Source organism: Panthera pardus, unplaced genomic scaffold (genome assembly GCF_024362965.1).
Source record: "Panthera pardus isolate Hobbes unplaced genomic scaffold, ASM2436296v1 HiC_scaffold_27, whole genome shotgun sequence".
Classification (NCBI taxonomy): Eukaryota; Metazoa; Chordata; class Mammalia; order Carnivora; family Felidae; genus Panthera; species Panthera pardus.
This window is the reverse complement of record NW_026526843.1, coordinates 33,522,477-33,540,887: the sequence shown is the minus strand read 5'-3', so window position 1 is coordinate 33,540,887 and position 18,411 is coordinate 33,522,477.

The window sequence follows — 18,411 nt, the reverse complement described above, 5'->3', positions numbered from 1 at the left end:
GGAACGATTGCATATTCACATAGAAAAAAATTAACCTCAATTCATAATGTACACCGCCTAGAAACGTTAAATCATTAACCAAAGTGTAAAACCTAAAAATATAGGGGCTCCTGGGTGGCTCAGTCGGTTGAGCATTCAACTCTTTTTTTTTTTAACATTTTATTTTATTGTTGAGTGACAGATAGAGAGGAGCATGAGTGGGAGAGGGGCAGAGAGAGAGGGAGACACAGAATCCGAAGCAGGCTCCAGGCTCTGAGCTGTCAGCAAAGAGACGGACGTGGGGTTTGAACCCACGGGCCACGAGATCATGACCTGAACCGAAGTTGGACCTTAACCAAGTGAGCAACCCAGGCGATCCAAAAAACAACCCAATTTTTAAAAAGACAAAAGGTTTGAACAGATCCTTAACCAAAGAAGATACATACTGTTCACAGATGACATGACCGTGTATGTAGAAAACCTAAGAGTTGACAAAAATCTCCTGGAACTAATGGAAGTATAGGAAAGGTACAGAACACAAGGTTAATATAGAGATATCAACTGCTTTTCTATATATCAGCTATGAACAAGTGGAATTTGAAATTAAAAAAGCGATACCATTTACATTAGCATCCCCCAAAATGAAATACTTAGGTATAAATCTAAGAAAATATGTATAACATCTATATGAGGAGGGGTGCCTGGGTGGCTCAGTCAGTTAAGCATCTGACTCTTGATTTCAGCTCAGGCCATGAGCTCACAGTTCGTGAGTTCAAGCCCCATATTGGGGTCTGCGCTGGCAGCACGGAGCCTGCTTAAGATTCTCTCTCCCGTTCTTTCTGCCTCTTCCCCACTCATGCTGTCTCTGCTCTCTCAAAACAAATAAATAAAGATCTCTTTTAAAAAAAGACCTATATGAGGAAAACTACAAAACTCTGATGAAAGAATTCAAAGAAAAACAAAAGGAATGGGGAGATAATCCATGTTTATGGATAAGAAGACTCAATATTGTCAAGATGTCTTTTCTTCCCAACTTTTTCTATGGAGTCAATGCAACCTTGAACAAAATTCCAGCAAGTTATTTTTTTGGTATTGACGAACTAATTCTCAAGTTTATATGGAAAAGCAAAAGGCCCAGAATCACCAACACAATATTGAAGGAGATGGACAAAGTTAGAGGACTCATGCTGCCTGACGTTCGGATTTATTATGAAGCTACTGTAACCAAGATAATGTGGTATTGGCAGAAGGATAGACAAATAGATCAACGGAACAAAATAGAGAGCCCAGAAATAGTCCCACATAAATACAACCAACTGATCTTCGACAAAGGAGCCAAGGCAATACAATGGAGCAAACGTAGGCATTTCAACCAACGGTGCTAGAAGACCTGGACATCGACATGCAAAGAAATTAATCTAGACACAGACATCCTTTGCAAAAATTAATTCAAAATGGATCACGGATCGAAAGGTAAAGTGCAAAACTTTAAAATTTCTAGAAGATAACATAGGAGAAAACCTAGGGGACCTTGGGTGTGGCAATGACCTTTTGAAATAGAGTTGGCACACCGTGTTACATTAGTTTCAGGTGTGTAACACAGTGATTTGACAATGTTCTGCTATGCCCACCTCAAGTATAGCTACCATCTATCACCATATAATGCAATATAATGCCGTCGGCTACATTCGCTATGCTGTACCTTTTATCACCATTACTTATTCTGTAGACACAACACCATAGGCATGATCCATGAAAAAAAAAAAGTAATTGGTAAGCTTGACATCATTTCAATGAAAAACTTCTGCTCTGAGAAATACAATGTCAAGAGAATAAGAAGACAAGCCACTGACCCGGAGAAAATATTTGCAAAAGGTACATCTCATAAAGAATGGTTAACCCAACATATACAAAGAATGCTTAAAACTCAACACTGAGAAAACTAACAAGCTAATTTAAAAATGGACCGAAGATTTTAAGAGATGCCTCGCCCAAAAGGTATGCAGATGGGGGCGCCTGGGTGGCTCAGTCGGTTGAGCGGCCGACTTCGGCTCAAGTCAAGATCTCGCGGTCCGTGAGTTCGAGCCCCGCGTCGGGCTCTGTGCTGACAGCTCGGAGCCTGGAGCCTGTTTCAGATTCTGTGTCTCCCTCTCTCTGACCCTCCCCCGTTCATGCTCTGTCTCTCTCTGTCTCAAAAATAAAATTAAAACGTTAAAAAAAATTAAAAAGAAAAAAGGTATGCAGATGGAAAATAAGCATATGAAAAAATGCTCCATATCACATGTTGTCAGGTAAATGCAAATGAAGACAACAACAGGAGGTGGATCAGTTAAGCATCTGACTCTTGATGTGGGCTCAGGTCACGACTCATGGTTCCTGAGATTGAGCCCTGTATCAGGCTCCTCGCTGACAGCACGAAACCCACTTGGGATTCTCTCTCTCCCTGTCTCTCTCTGCCCCTCCCCCCCCCCCATAAATAAATAAAGTTTCCACAAAAAAAAAAAAGAATCCTAAAGAAAAAAAGACAACAATGTGATATCACTACATACTACACGTGGAACAATGACGACACCAAATGCTGGTGAAGCAACAGGAACGATCATTCATCGCTGGTGGGAATGCGAAACAGTACAGCCACTTTGGAAGACGGTTTCGTGGTTTCTTACGAAACTAAATATACTCTTACCATACAATCCATCAATCATGCTTGCTGGTATTTACCCAAAGGAGATGAAAACATGTCTACACTAAAAACCTGCCTCTGGATTTTTATAGCAGTTTTATTCATGATTGCCAAAACGTGTAAGCGACCAGATGTCCTCCAACAGGTGAATGGATAAACTGTGATACATTCGGATAATGGAATACTATTCAACACTAAAAGGAAATAACATGGAGGAAACTTATATGCATATTACTAACCGAAAGAAGTCAGTCTGCAAAGACTACATACTGTATGATTCCAAGTATATGACATTCTGGAAAAGGCAAAACTATGGAGATAGTCAAAAGATCAGTGGAGGTCAGGGGTTTTCGGTGGAGAGACGAGTAGGCTAAGCATAGAGGATTTTTAGGCCAGTGAAGATATACTGTACAAAACCAAATAATGTATGTATGTCGTTTACATTTGTCCAAACCTATAGAATGTACAACACCAAGATTGAACCCCAATATTAACTACGGACTTTGAGCGATAAGGATGTATCAATGTAAGTTCATCATTGTAACAAACGTACCACTCTGGTGAATGTGTGAGGGAAGCAGGTACCGATGGGTAATCTCTGTATCTTTCCCCTAGTTTTGCAGTGAATCTAGAACAGGTCTTTTTTTTTTTTTAACGTTTATTTATTTTTGAGACAGAGAGAGACAGAGCATGAATGGGGCAGGGGCAGAGAGAGAGGGAGACACAGGATCGGAAGCAGGCTCCAGGCTCTGAGCCATCAGCCCAGAGCGCGACGCGGGGCTCGAACTCACGGACCGTGAGATCGTGACCTGAGCTGAAGTCAGACGCTTAACCGACTGAGCCACCCAGGCGCCCCTAGAACTGGTCTTCAAAAAAATAAAGTTTTGGGGCACCTGGGTGGCTCAGTCGGTTAAGTGTCTGACTCTTGATCACGATGTCACAGTTCATGACATCAAACCCTGCATTGAGCTCCACTCTATCGGCTTGGGATTCTCTCTCTTCCTCTCGCTCTCTGCCCCTCCCCCACTCATGCAGGCTGTTGCTCTCTCTCTCTCTCTCTCTTTCTCTTTCTCTCAAAATAAACATTTTTTAATTCTAAAAAAATAATGTTAAAAAATTATTAATTAATTTAAAAGAAGATCTACAGATAACACATAGGCATTAGTATAATGCAAATTAAAACCACAACGGGATATACCCCAGACACTTCTTAGGGTAAAACTAATCATACCAAGTTTTTGTTGTTGTTTTTTTGTTTGGTTTGTTTTTTTAGAAAGAGAGCGTGCACATGAGCAGTGGGAGAGGGGCAGACGGAGAGAGTGTAAAGTCTTAAACAGGCTCCCCACTCAGCACAGAGCCTGATGTGGGGTTCGATCCCACAACCCTGGAATCATGACCTGAACTGAAATCAAGAGTTGGACACGCAACCAGCTGAGCCATCCAGGCACCCCAATCATACCAAGTTTTGACAAAACCGTGGAACACTTGGAGCTCTCATACATCCGTGGTGGGGATGTAAAATGATACGACTACTGTGGAAGACAATTTGACAGTTTCTCAAGAAGTTAAAACCATATGATTCTACTCTAAAAGGAATGAAAGCATATGTCCGTACAAAGCCTTGTACCCAAATTCTTATAGCAGCTTCATTTGTAATAGCAAAAGCCTGAAAACAACCCTAAAGTGTATCAACAGGTGGGTGGATAAAAAAATTATGGTATAACCATACAGTGGAATGAAAGCTGGCAACAACAAAAATGAACTATTTATACATGCCATGATATGAATGAGTTTCAAAATAATTATGCTGTGTGAAAGTCTGGCAGAAAAATAATCATCCATTCTGTATGATTCCATTTATGTAAAATTCCAGAAAACAAGACCAAGATAAAGTGACAGAAAACAGATCAGTGATTGCCTGGCATATGGAGGAGGGTGGTGGTGGGGGAAACAAAGAAAATTTGGGGGTGATGGACATGTTCACCATCTCGATTGGGGTAGAGATTTCACTGGTGTGGACGTATGTCTAAATATATCAAATTGTACGCTTTAATTATGTGTAGTTTATTGTATGTCAACTATATTGAATAGAGGTATTTGCAAAACAAAGACGGGGCACCTGGGTAGGTCAGTCGGTTAAGCATCCGACTCTTGATTTTGGCTCAGGTCATGATCTCTCTCTCTCTCTCTCCGCCTTTCCCCTGTTTGTGTGCTCTGTCTCTCAAAATAAATAAGCATTAAACAACAGCAACAACAATTAAAAAAAAACAGAAAATAAAACAAAGACAGAGAAAACAAGTAGATAGCGTATTATATGTTCATTATGGAAACATTACTCTGACAGATACATCTTTAGGCACAATAAGGGTAATATTACTAACGGGAGTTAACCAACTTCATATTTCTTTAAAAATATTTCATGTATCATGGCTAAAAATGGAATTTAGTTATTCTACTACTCTTTATTAAAGAGGAAGGGTAGAAGCTACTAGAAAACGTAGAAAGGATGATAAATAAACTTCTGACTGAAGTGGTCTAGTCCCCTCACTCTTAATCACTAAAGCGTAAAACTTATTGTCAGGGCACCTGGGCGGCTCAGTAGGTTGATTTTGGCTCAGGTCGTGATCTTATGGTCCAGTGGTCCAGAGATCGAGCCTGGAGGCAGGCTCTGTGATGACAACATGAAGCCTGCTTGGGATTCTCTCTCTTCCTCTCTCTGTTTCCCGCTCCCTTCCTCCCCCTCTTTCTCTCTCCCTCTCAAAATGAATAAATAAACACTTAAATGAATGAATGAAGAAATAAATACATTAATTAATTAAAATGATCATTCTCAAGCCATCCCTACCCCACCTCCACTTTCTAAGGATAAACGGATAACAATATGGCAGGTCTTCTTTCAGGACGTTACGCGTGTGAATACAAAGCACGTCTAGGTATCCATTCGTACTGATCCATGACTATATTAAATACATAAGCTATACATGGAAAAGCAAAAGAGCCCCTGCCTGCATAGACCTTTCGTTCTAGTGGAGAAGGCAGAGGAACAAAACAAATGACTGTCCTGATATGTATTTTAGACGGAAGGGTCAGGAATGTTTTCTCTGGCACGATAGTATTTTAGCAGAGACCAAAACAAAGTGAAGGAGTGCATCCTATTCATATTTCGGCCAGTGGGGACAAGAAGTACAGAAGCCCTGAGGCGGGAGCATGTGGGGTTTATTTGGGTGACCACCAAGAGGTCAGTGTGCTTAGAGCAGATTGGATAAGGAGACATGTTAGAAGAAAAATTTGGACAAGTAGCCATTCTTAAGACCACGGAGGGACTTGAATTTGAAGTCTTTGAACATGGAAATGACCAGAACTGTTTGTTTTTAAAGGATGACTCTGGTTTCGGTGTGAAGGGGCAAAGGTTTCTGGGCAAAGGTAGAAGCAGGGATGCCAGTTAACTGGTTTATAATAGTCCAATGATGGTGAGAAGTGGTTGGATTCCGGATATCTTCTAAAAGGCAAAGCCAGGGGGCACCTGGGTGGCTCACTTGGTTGAGTGTCCAACCTCAACTCAGGTCATGATCTCATGGTTCATGGGTTCGAGCTTTACATTGGGCTCTGTGCTGACAGCTCAGTGCTTCCAGTTGTCTCTGGCTCTGTCCCCTTATCTCTCTGCCCCTCCCCCACTTGTAAGTGCGCTCTCTCTCTCTCTCTCTCTCTCTTGCTATCTCTCTCTCAAAAATAAATATACAATAAAAAAAGAAGAGACAAATCCAGGACACATGGGTGGATCAATCAGTTGAGTGTCCAACTCTTGATTTCAGCTCAGGTCATCATCTCATGGTCCTGAGATCAAGCCCCACATAGGACTCTGCACTGAGCATGGAACCTGTTTGGGATTCTCTCTCTCCCTCTCCCTCTGCCTCTCCCCTGCTTGCTCTCTCTCTCTCTCTCTCTCTCAAAATAAATAAATAAACATTTAAAAAGAGGATAACTACTTTTGGGGTGCCTGGGTGGCTCAGTCGGTTAAACTTCTGACTCTTGATTTCAGCTCAGGTCACGATCTCACAGTTTGTGTCAGCACAGCAATAAGGGCCCCTGGGTGGCTCAGTCAGTTAAGCATCTGACTCGATTTCGGCTCAGGTCATGATCTCATGGTTTGTGAGTTCAAGCCCCGCATCAGGGTCTGTGCTGACAGCATGGAGCCTGCATGGGATCCTCTCTCTGCCCCTCCCCTGTTCTCTCTGTCCCTCAAAATAAGTAAACAGTTTTAAAAGGCTTTAAATAAAGGCAATTTCGACAGGATTTTTCCCCAGATTGAATATCAGGTGTAAGAGAGAGAAGAGAGGAGAAGAAATCCAAGTTTGATTTGTTGACTGAATAGTGGTGCATTTTACTGAGGTGAGGAACACTAAGGGGAAGCAGGTTAGAGGTGAGGGAATCAAGCACTTTATTTGAATGTTTTTCATATACATATGGTTACACCTATATACACACATATGCATATATGAAATATACATATGCAAATACACATATATTTATATACAAACGCATACACCCGTTTTTAAAAATAGGTAGATTTCTGCTCTTGCTTTTGTTGTTCACAAAATTCTAGAGAGCTCTACACATCAGGACCTATAAATAAATCCCATTCTTTTTTTTTCAATTTTTTAAAAAAAATTTATTTACTTATTTTGAGAGAGACAGAGACAGCCCAAGTGGAGGAGAGGCAAAGAGAGAGGGAGAGAGAAACCCAAGCAGGCTCTATGCTGTCAGCTTAGAGCCTGCTGTGGGGCTTGAACTCATGAAATGTGAGATCACGACCTGAGCTGAAACTAAGAGTCGGATGCTCAACCACCTGACCACCCTGGTGCCCCAATCGCATTTTTTTAAACGTCTTCATGGTATTCCAGAGTATGAACAAGCCATAATTTATTTAAGCATTTCCCAATTGATAAATGGTTAGGCTGTTTACTAAAATTTTCTAATATTATTCTTCAGTGTACGTACTTCTGCATCTATCCTAACTTTTGTGGGTATTTCCGTACGACTTCTTCAACTATTGAGTCAAACTTTTCATTATTATTAATAATTGTCTGCGGAGAAATACTTTTTTATTGTCTTTCTAGCATCATCCAGGACACAGGCTGACTATATCATGTACAGTTCAACCAGGAAAAAGAAACCATTCTGGATCTTTCCAAAAGAGAGAATCTAATACTGGCCTTTGTTAGAAGATGGACACACTGAGAAACCAAACAGAAAAAGGCGAGACCACTCAGGGAGTAGAGACGACAGAAAGTCACGCCTCCCCATGGAGGGGTGACAAAGAATAGGAATTATTAACAGAGCCCAGAAGCTGGGTGAGTACTGTAGTACCTAGAAACAAGACTAGAGCTGGGATCATAGACAAGGATCGAAGCCAGGCAGGAGAATCAGCCATTGTTAGAGATGCCAAGGGAAGTAGCGAGAAGAGGGAAAATAACCTTGTCCTTCCTGCCTCCTCACACCCTCCAATATCCCAGTGCCTCACGTTTGCCCAACCTGCTAAGAAAGGAAAGGGCAAAGATGCCTAAGAAGGGCTGTTCTGATACAGAAGAGAGGAAGGAAATGGATTCCAGGGCAAATAAGTAATAGATCAGTACACAGACCAAGGCAAACACTCCAATTAATGGGTACTTGTACTCCCACATGGCAAGTGGAGAAGTCATCGAACTTTTCCATAACCTGGCTAGTTCTCAGTTCATGTTTACGGATCAGTGGTCTACTTTAAAGAAAAAATTTTTTTAATGTTTATTTTTGAGAGGGAGAGGGAGACAGAGCGCAAACAGGGAGGGGCAGAGGAGAGAGGGAGACACAGAATCCGGAGCAGGCTCCAGGCTCCCAGTTGTCAGCACGGAGCCCGACGTGGGGTTTGAACCCGTGAACAGTGAGACCATGACCTGAGCCAGAGTCGGACGCTTCACCGACTGTGGCACCCAGGCACCCTTAAAGGTATTCTACTTATTGATTTGATTTCTAGGATGCTTGATAGGGGGAAGACAGTGGCCTCGGGAGCATTCTCAGATTATTCCAACATTGACAAGTTCTCTTCACAATTGTGTATTAATAAATTGCCACTAGAATGTTTAATGTGAAAACAGAATGTGAGAGGAGAGAGAGAAAGAAAGAAAAGAAAGAATTGCAATATAATGTGTCGGAGAACTTATTTTCTTGGCTAGATCCTTTGGGGGAATTACACTGGTGCTCAAATTACTATAATCCCAAATACAAACTCCCATGACTTCCCAAAAAGAAATGATTGTGACGGACCTGAGGATGAAGTTCCCTGAGGCCTGTGGTTTAGAAAGGCTTGTCTTATGTGTTTGTACTTGCCAAAGCCTATTTGACACACATCTCATTTTGTCTGGAGAATAATTTGGATAGACAGCTCATCAGTGTTTATCGTCTGGCATTCAGTGGGTTAGGAACTTGCCTGAACATTATTTTATTTTCTTGGCTCTATGCTACAACATCTTGCTCACTACAGAAGACGGTTCTTTCCTGTAGCCTTATCTACTAGTGTTGAATGATGAAAAAGCCTTTCTGTCTGATAACACTGGTCAAAATTCAGGATTTGAATCCCATGTGCTTTCTTTAAAATTTTTTTAATGTGTATTCTTTCTGAGAGAGAGAGAGCAAACATGGGAGGGACAGAGAGAGAGGGAGACACAGAATCTGAAGTAGGCTCCAGGCTCTGAGCTGTCAGCACAGAGCCCGACGCGGGGCTTGAACTCACGAACCCTGAGATCATGACCTGAGCCGAAGTCAGACGCTTAATGGACTGAGCCACCCAAGCGCCCCCGTGTGTCTTTTTGATGTTATTTGGAAGACTGAATTATTTCTTTGTTATGTGGACAGATACCCCCTTATGTAAGCATTGATGGAGGTTTAGTTCAGAGATGCTGAATGAATTACCTAGTTTCATCTTTTATCTAACAAGAGTCTTTTTTCAAAGTTTATTTATTTTGAGAGAGAGAAAGAGTGAAGGGAGGTGCCCAGAGAGAGGAGAGAGAGAATCCCAAGCTCACTCCACACTGTCAGCACAGAGCCCTATGCAGGGCTCAATCTCTTGAACCGCGAGATCACGACCTGAGCCGAGATCACGACCTGAGCCGAAATCAAGAGTCAGAAGCTTAACCAACTGAGCCCCACCAGCCGCCCACCCCACAAGAATCTTAATGTCAATAGAGGCAAACCACATGCTCAAACAGATCTCTCTGGGCCATTCAGGTATTAACAAAGAGAGAAACAAACGAAATGGTCCAGAGCAGTGACTATCCAATGTCTGTTTACAAACTTGCGCTGGATCAATGGTCTCATAATCCCTTGGGGAATTTGTGTAAGTAAGGAAGTGAGTAGATAATAAACCTGGCCTTCTGGGCCCCACCCAAATCACTCAGCACAGGAGATACTCATTTACTAGGGCTATTTGAGGTCCAGGGATTTATGACTCAGAAACGTCTCCTCAGGTTTCTGACTTGAGAAATAAGGCTCCAGAGTATCTCGGACAGTCTGTAAAAGTACTCAGAATATGCTGTTTTAGTTCCAAGGTGTGATCAGTGTCAAAAGAAAGGTATATCTGCACATAGGCCGAAAATTTCTTACCACCACATTAAAAAGACCACAGCCGGGGTACCTGGCTGGCTCAGTTGGTCAAGCATCCGACTCGGTCTCAGGTCATGATCTCTTGGTCCATGAGTTCAAGCCCCGCATCGGGCTTTGTGCTGACAGTTCGGAGCCTGGAGCCTGTTTCAGATTCTGTGTCTCCCTCTTTCTCTCTGTCCCTCCCCCACTCACGCTCTGTTTCTGTGTCTCTGAGAAATGAATAAACCTTAAAAACAATTATTTTTAAATGACCACAGCCAAGAGGAGCTTAAGCAGACACGATAACAAAATGTAATGCGGCATTCTAGATGGGATCCTGGAACAGAAAAAAGGTTATTAGGTAAAAACCAGGGAGATCTAAATAAATTACGGATTTTATTTTGCAATTTTTCTGTAAATCTATAGCTGTTGTAAAATGAAACGTTCACTTAAAAAAATACATCTGCATGTATCATGATGTACACACTACGAAGCACCTAAACCTGCATTATCCGTTTTCAATTCAACAGAACTTATAACATAGACGGCACGGTTAGTATTCCCATTTTACAAACGAGAAAACAAAGGATTCGAAAAACTACAGCATTTCCCAAACTCCCACCCAGTTTCCGCTACAATTAACATCTTAAGTCAGGATGGTGCTTTTGTTACAATTAATGAATCAGTACTGACACATCGTTATTAACTAAAGTGCATACTTTGTTCATATTTCCTTATTTTTTTACCTAATGTTCTTTTCCAGGATCCCATCTAAAATAGCACATGACCTTTTAGTTAATCCTGTCTGTTAGGGACCGAATCGGGTCCCTCCAAAATTCATATGTGGATGCTCTGATCCCCCCATTCCTCTGAATGTGAGCAGTATTTGAAAATAGGGCCTCTAAAGAGGTGATGAAGTTAAAATGAGGCCATTAGGGTGGCCCCTATTTCAGTCTGACTGGTGTCCTTATAAGTAGCGGAGATTTGGACACACAGAGAAACATCAAACCTGCTCACACACAGAGAGACCATGTGAAACCATGTGAGAACATGGTTTGAAGATGCCCATCTGTAAGCCAAGAAGAAAGGCCTCAGAAGATGCCAAACCTATCTATACTGGACCTATTTATTATTTCCTGTAGGGAAGGTGTCCAAGGGACCCTCTCAGTTTTTATGTAAGAATGCCTTAATTTCTCTTTCATTTTTGAAGCACAGTTTTGCCATATTTATGATTCTTAATCAACAATTTCTTCTTTCAGCACTCTGATTATGTCATCTGACTTCCAGCGAAGCCTCCATGGTTTCTGAAGAGAAATCCACTGTTAATCTTACTGAAGATCCCTTGCATGTGATAAGTCAGTTTTCTCTTACCACTTTCAAGTTTCACTGTCTTTGATTTTCAGCAATTTAATTATGATGTGTTGAGGTATGACTTTTTGACTTTATTCTCTTTGAGTTCATTGAGCCTCTTGGATGTGAGATAAATGCATTTCAGTCAAATCTGGGGAGTTCTCAATGCTAAGATTCCTAGGAATAAGCCTAACCAAAGAGGCAAAAGATTTGTACTTTGAAAACTATAAAATACTGATGAAAGAAATTAAAGACGACACAAAGAAATGGAAAGACATTCCATGTTCATGGATTGGAAGAATAAATATTGTTAACATGTCTATACGACTCAAAGCAATCTACACATTTAATGCAATCCTTAGCAAAACACCAACAGCCCTTTTCACAGAGCTACAAAGACAATCCTAAAATTTGTGTGGAACCACAAAAGATCCCAAATAACCAAAGAACCTTGAAAAATAAAACCAAAGCAGGAGGCATCACAATTCCAGACTTCAAGTGATATTACAAAGCTATAGTGATCAAAACAGTATCGTACTGGCACAGACATAGACACAGAGATCAATGGAACAGAATAGAAAACCCAGATATGAGCCCACAACTATACGATCAAGTAATCTTTGATAAAGCAGGAAAGACTATCCAATGGAAAAAAAGACAGTCTTTTCAACAAATGCGGTTGGGAAAACTAGACAGCAACAGGCAAAAGAAAGAAACTGGACCACTTTCTTGCACCATACACAGAAATAAATTCAAAATGGATGAAATAGCTAAATGGGAGACCTGAAGCGATCTAAATCCTAGACGAGAACACAGGCAGTAATGTCTTTGACATTGGTCATAGCAACGTCTCTCTGAGGCAATGGAAACAAAAGTAAAAGTAAACTATTGGGACCTTATCAAAATGAAAAGCTTGATAATGAAATGAAAAGCAAAAGAAACAGTTCACAAAATGAAAAGGCAACCAAAGGAATGGGAGAAGATGCTTACAAATGACATATCTGATAAAGCGTTAGTATCCTGCAGGAAGCCAAGCAATCCAACCAGCCTGAGGGCAGGGCCCGGGCGGTGGATGGATCAGGACTGCAGGGAAGCCCATCAACAGTGAAGCTTCTCATACTCCCTCTTTTATGTAATTTGGCCTTAATAAAAGTAACTGGGGAATTGTCTGTTGGGGAATTGCCCTCGACAGGTCCCCTGGGAAAAGAACCATTGGAGAAGGAAATAAGGTTCCACAAGGAAATTGTGCAGCCCTACATCTAGCCCTTGCCACCCCCTATAAAGACCCCTCTACCTAAAGGAAGGATAGCCTCATACGTTTGCCAGCAAAGGAGAAATAAATGGATTTGAAAGCCCCACTCCGGCAACAAAGGAGTGTATCTATGGGCACAAGTTACTCCAACCCCTAGACCCACTTGGCCCCCAGGAGGCATTCCAGATGATGATTGAACCTAGTTGGTTAAGGCACAGAATGGTTCATTAGTTCCTAGGTGCATTGTCTCTCTGAGAATGCAAAAGGCGTGGGTTCCTAAGGCCCTCTTGGCCCCCTCCTGGCACCTCGGACCGAGGTGAACACTTTTGTTCCTCAAACCACAAATGGTTCAGGGAAACAACTAAGAAGTCATGTCCCTGTAACTGTTCCACTTGAGGTGTTGAGAGATAGATGCCTTTTCATGAAAACAACAAAGCAAATGCTTTATAGATTATAGATAAATGTAGATCCATAATGAAAATAATGTAAGAAATTAATCAATAAGCAAAGGGCAGGAGGGAACGTTATGAGAAAATAACCATGTTATTCCTTAAAGGGTGATTACACATAGGAACATTTTTAGAATTAGATAATGCTAGAAAACATAGATGTCGCATGCTACAAGGAAATTGCTAACAAATATAATGCCACGTTTGCCGCAATAAAGCGGTCAGTTCAACACACTGCTGTTGTCTGTGTCCGTTTTTATTTTTGTTTCATTTTTTTTTCACTTTTTTGCCGATGCCGTTCATCCTTCGGGAACCCCCGGACCTGCTGGAGCTGGACTCCGGCAGTATCCAAAATATAAAAAGAACTTATAAAACTAAACGCCAAAAACACTTAATAATCCAATTAAGTAATGGTTATGGCAGAAGGCATGAAGAGGCATTTCTCCAAAGAAGACATCCAGATGGCCAACAGACACATGAGAGGATGCTCAACATCACTGATCGGCAGGGAAATGCAAATCAAAACTACAATGACATATCACCCCACACCTGTCAGAATGGCTATAATCAACACAAGACACAACAGGTGTTGGTGACTATGTAGAGAAAGGGGAACTCTCACTGTTGGTGGGAAAGCTAACTGGTGAAGTAGGAATGCTGGAAAACAGTATGGAAGTTCCTCAAAAAATTCAAAGTAGAATTACCCTACAACCCAGCAATTGCACTACTAGGTATTTATCCGGAGGATACAGGAATACTGATACATAGGGACACGTGCACCCCCGTGTTTATAGCAGCGCTATCAACAAGAGCCAAAGTATGGAAAGAGCCCAAATGTCCATCGATGGATGAGCGGATAAAGAAGATGTGGTGTATACATACAATGGAGTATTACTCGGCAGTCAAAAAGAATGAAATCTTGCCATTTGCAAAGTGGATGGAACTGGAATATATTATGCTAAGCGAAATTAGCCAGAGAAAGACAAATATCACATGACTTCACTCATATGAGGACTTTAAGATAGAAAACAGATGAACATAAGGGCAGGGAAGCAAAAATAATAGAAAAACTGGGAGGGGGGCAAAGCATAAGAGACTTTTAAATATAGAGAACAAACTGAGAGTTGCTGGAACAAACTGGGTGGGGGGGTGGGCTAAACGGGCAAGGGGCATTAAGGAGGACACTTGTTGGGATGAGCACTGAGGGTTATATGTAGGGGATGAATCACAGGATTCTACTCCTGAAATCATTATTGCACTCTATGCTAACTCACTTGGGTGCAAATTTTAAAAACACTAATAAAAAAAAATAAATTAACACAACTTCAAATGAAAACAAAGATGAAGTCAAATACTAAGACAAAAAGAAACCTCAATTATACTTTATTTAGAGATCATCAATTGAAAATCATACATTGCTGACACCCAGTGGTAGTCAGATATAAAACAAGCTCGGTTTATAGGATTTTCATTTCCAACTACACTGAATGACTTTACTATCTTTATTTTACATTTACCTTTTATTTTTTATGCACATGATATTTATTTGAAGAAAATTTGACAAGTAAAGCAATTCCAAAGAATATTGTCTATGAGCGTATCAAAAGGCAACAATTCTATCCTTTGAATGCAATTTTGAACCAAATTGCAGGCTTAACACCAGTGTTTTACAAGGCACAGCCTGGGTCTTTTCTCTATCGCATGAAAACTCATATCCATGAAATATTAAAACTATGAGGGAGGCACATAAAAAAGCAAGGGAAGTAGTTTCCAAGAGGGTGACATCTAATAATGTTTGGCATTTCTCTAAGTGCTTTAATCTTTGCAAAGCATTTGAAATGCCCTGTATAATATCTCAGTGCAAGATAAGAAGTTACCTCTGTTTTGAAAAAGCTAATGTGAAAGCATTAACTAGCAGAATTAATAGTCCCCTCTAATATTCTCATGTCTTAATTGCTTCATGATAAAAGCACACTGCCGCCATCATCATGCATCTTGCCTCTTTTCCAAGGTTTGAACAAAATCTATTGCTGTGTTTAATGTCAAGATGGCACCTGTTCTTGGAAATTGTCAACTGAAAAACAAAACCACATTCACAAATATCTGAAAGAGGGGTGCCTGGGTGGCTCAGTTGGTTAAATGTCCAGGTTCAGCTCAGGTCACGATCTCACGGTTCATGGGTTAGAGCCCTTCGTCGGGCTCTGTGTTGACAGCCTGGAGCCTGCTTCCAATTCCGTGTCTCCCTCTCTCTCTGCCCCTCCCCCACTCACACTCTGTCTCTCTCTCTCTGTCTCTCTCTCTCTCACATACACACGCAAATAAATAAACATTAAAAAATCTTTTTTTAATAAATGAAAAACATCTGGAAGAAATGGGTATTTGCACTAGTAGATGGCCAAAGGAAGGGAGAACTTATACTTTGATGTTTTAGCTTTAAGTTGATCTCATATGATCATAGGCCTTAGTATCATGCTTTGACATAAATTTGTTATTAAAATTTTTTTGAGTATGGGAATTAAAAAGAATACCATAAGGCATGGTATGTTATTCCCTCGAACAGGGTATTTTAATTTTTTTTAATGTTTATTATTCTTGAGAGAGACAGAGAGGGAGAGAGTAAGCAGGGGAGGGGCAGAGAGAGAGGGAGACACAGAATCGGAAACAGACTCCAGGCTCCGAGCTGTCGGCGCAGAGCCCGACACGGGGCTTTGTACCAGTGCTGCTGCAACTGTGCAAACCAGCCCATCTGGCTCATGACTGTGACCATGCGGATGAGCAGAAGTGCCATTCTTGTGGAGAATTGGAACACAGTCAGAAAGACTGCACCGAAGAAAAGTAGGAATGAAATAAATCTGTATCTAAAGGGCAATCCTTCTTACGAAATGACATTTGGTGGTTAAGAAATGATCAAGTGCCAGTAATTAGAAACCCACCCTCGAGAACACATTAAGTCTTGCTCTTTGTCACTGTTTGGAAAATGCAGCTTCCATGTAAGACGTTGTTTTATCTACAAAAGCGTATACTTTAGGGAAAAGGATTAGAATTCCATGGGGATTCTGATATATGTATGTACAAAATTTTTCACTAGTTACAAGGAGATATACAAATAAAGAAATATTTAGTACCTTTTGTCAAGAATTGTTTAAGTGATTTACATTGATTATCTCATTAAATTCTCACAACAATCGTATGGAATAGGTACTAATACTACCCCCATATTGTAGCTGAGAAAACCAAGGCACAGAAAGTTTAAGTAACATTCCTGAGGTCACACAGCTGGCGCAGACTGAAAGAAATATTCGACAACAAACAAGTGAAAGATTAGGTTGCTTGCTTGAGATTTTTCTTGCTTCTTGGGGTAAGCCTGTATTGCTATATGAAAATTGATTTCTTAAATGAAAAATGGAAGCCAGAAAACACTGGCATAATTTTAAGTTACTAAAAGAAAGAAAATGACCAGACTATAGCTCTCTACATAACAAAATACCAGTTGAGAAGGAAAGACATTTTTTTAAAAAAAGGTTGATCTATTCATCTTGAGAGAAAAGAGAGAGAGTAAGTGCAAGCAGGAGGAGGGGCAGAGAAGAGAGAGAGAATCCCAAGCAGGCTCCCCACTCTCAGTGTGGAGTCCAACCTGGGGCTCAATGTCACAAACACTGAGCTCATGACCTGAGCTAAAATTAAGAGTCAGACGCTTAACCTACTGAGCCACTCAGGTGCCCCAGGAAAAACATTTTTAGACCAAAAAAAAAAAAACAAACAAAAACAAACCTGAGAAAATTTGCCAACAGCAGTCACACAGTTGAAAAATTACTAAAGGATGATATTCAAGGAGAAAGAAAATGAGAACAGATTTGAAGATAGAGGAAAAAACAAAGAGCAACAAAACGGTAAATATGTGACTTCACAAAAACTAGTACTGATTGTTATTTTCTTAAGTTTATTTTTTTTGAGACAGAGAGCATGAGTGGGGTAAAAGCAGAGACAGGGAGAGAGAATCCCATGCAGGCTCCACACTGTCAGAACAGAATCCAACGCGGGGCTTGAACTCACCAATTGGGAGATCATGACCTGAGCCAAAGTCAGACGCTTAACCGACTGAGCCACCCAGGCGCCCCAGTACTGATTATTCTTAATAATAATGTATTGAGTGGTTTAAAAACGCAGAGACAAAGGTAATATATAAAATAAAAAGAAAGCAAATGAAGTTTAAAATTTCTATGGTCTTGGGGCGCCTGGGTGGCTCAGTCGGTTGGGCGTCCAACTTCGGCTCAGGTCATGACCTCGCGGTCCGTGAGTTTGAGCCCCATATCGGGCTCTGTGCTGACAGCCCAGAGCCTGGAGCCTGCTTCGGATTCTGTGTCTCCCTCTCTCTCTGACCTTCCCCTGCTCATGCTCTGTCTCTCTCTGTCTCAAAAATAAATAAATGTTAAAAAAAAATTTTTTTTTTAAATAAATAAAATTTCGATGGTCATTAAATTTTCCAGGAAGAGGGAAAAGTACTAATTTATAGGACTTTGATATCCGGAATACACATGAAGATATTTATGGTAGCTACCATGAATATTACAAGAATATTTAAGTATAGGCGCAGACCCGCAAGGACCCTAAAAATAAACAGCCACTACCTCGTGAACCACTTTCCCTGGGCCTGCGTCCGAGTCGCTTCCAATGAAGGCCCACTCAGATGGGCCAAAGATCTAACTGCAGCCTTGAGAGGCAATAACTACTCAAAGTGTGGAAGATCTGGCCATTGATCTGCCTAACTGAAGCAGAGGTGGCCACATGGCCAAGGATAGCAGAGAGCCCAAGAGAGAGTGAGAACAGTGCTGCTACAACTGTGGCCAACCAGCCCATCTGGCTCATGACTGTGACCATGCGGATGAGCAGAAGTGCCACTCTTGTGGAGAATTGGAACACAGTCAGAAAGACGGCACCGAAGTGAAATACTACACCTTTGGTGAAACCGGTCACGTAACTGTCAATCGCCGCAAGGCAAGTGAAGTCAATTGTTACTGCTGGGGTGAGTCAAGACATCTCGTAGAGAAATGCGCAATTGAAGCCCTGGCTTAATTCTTTTCTTT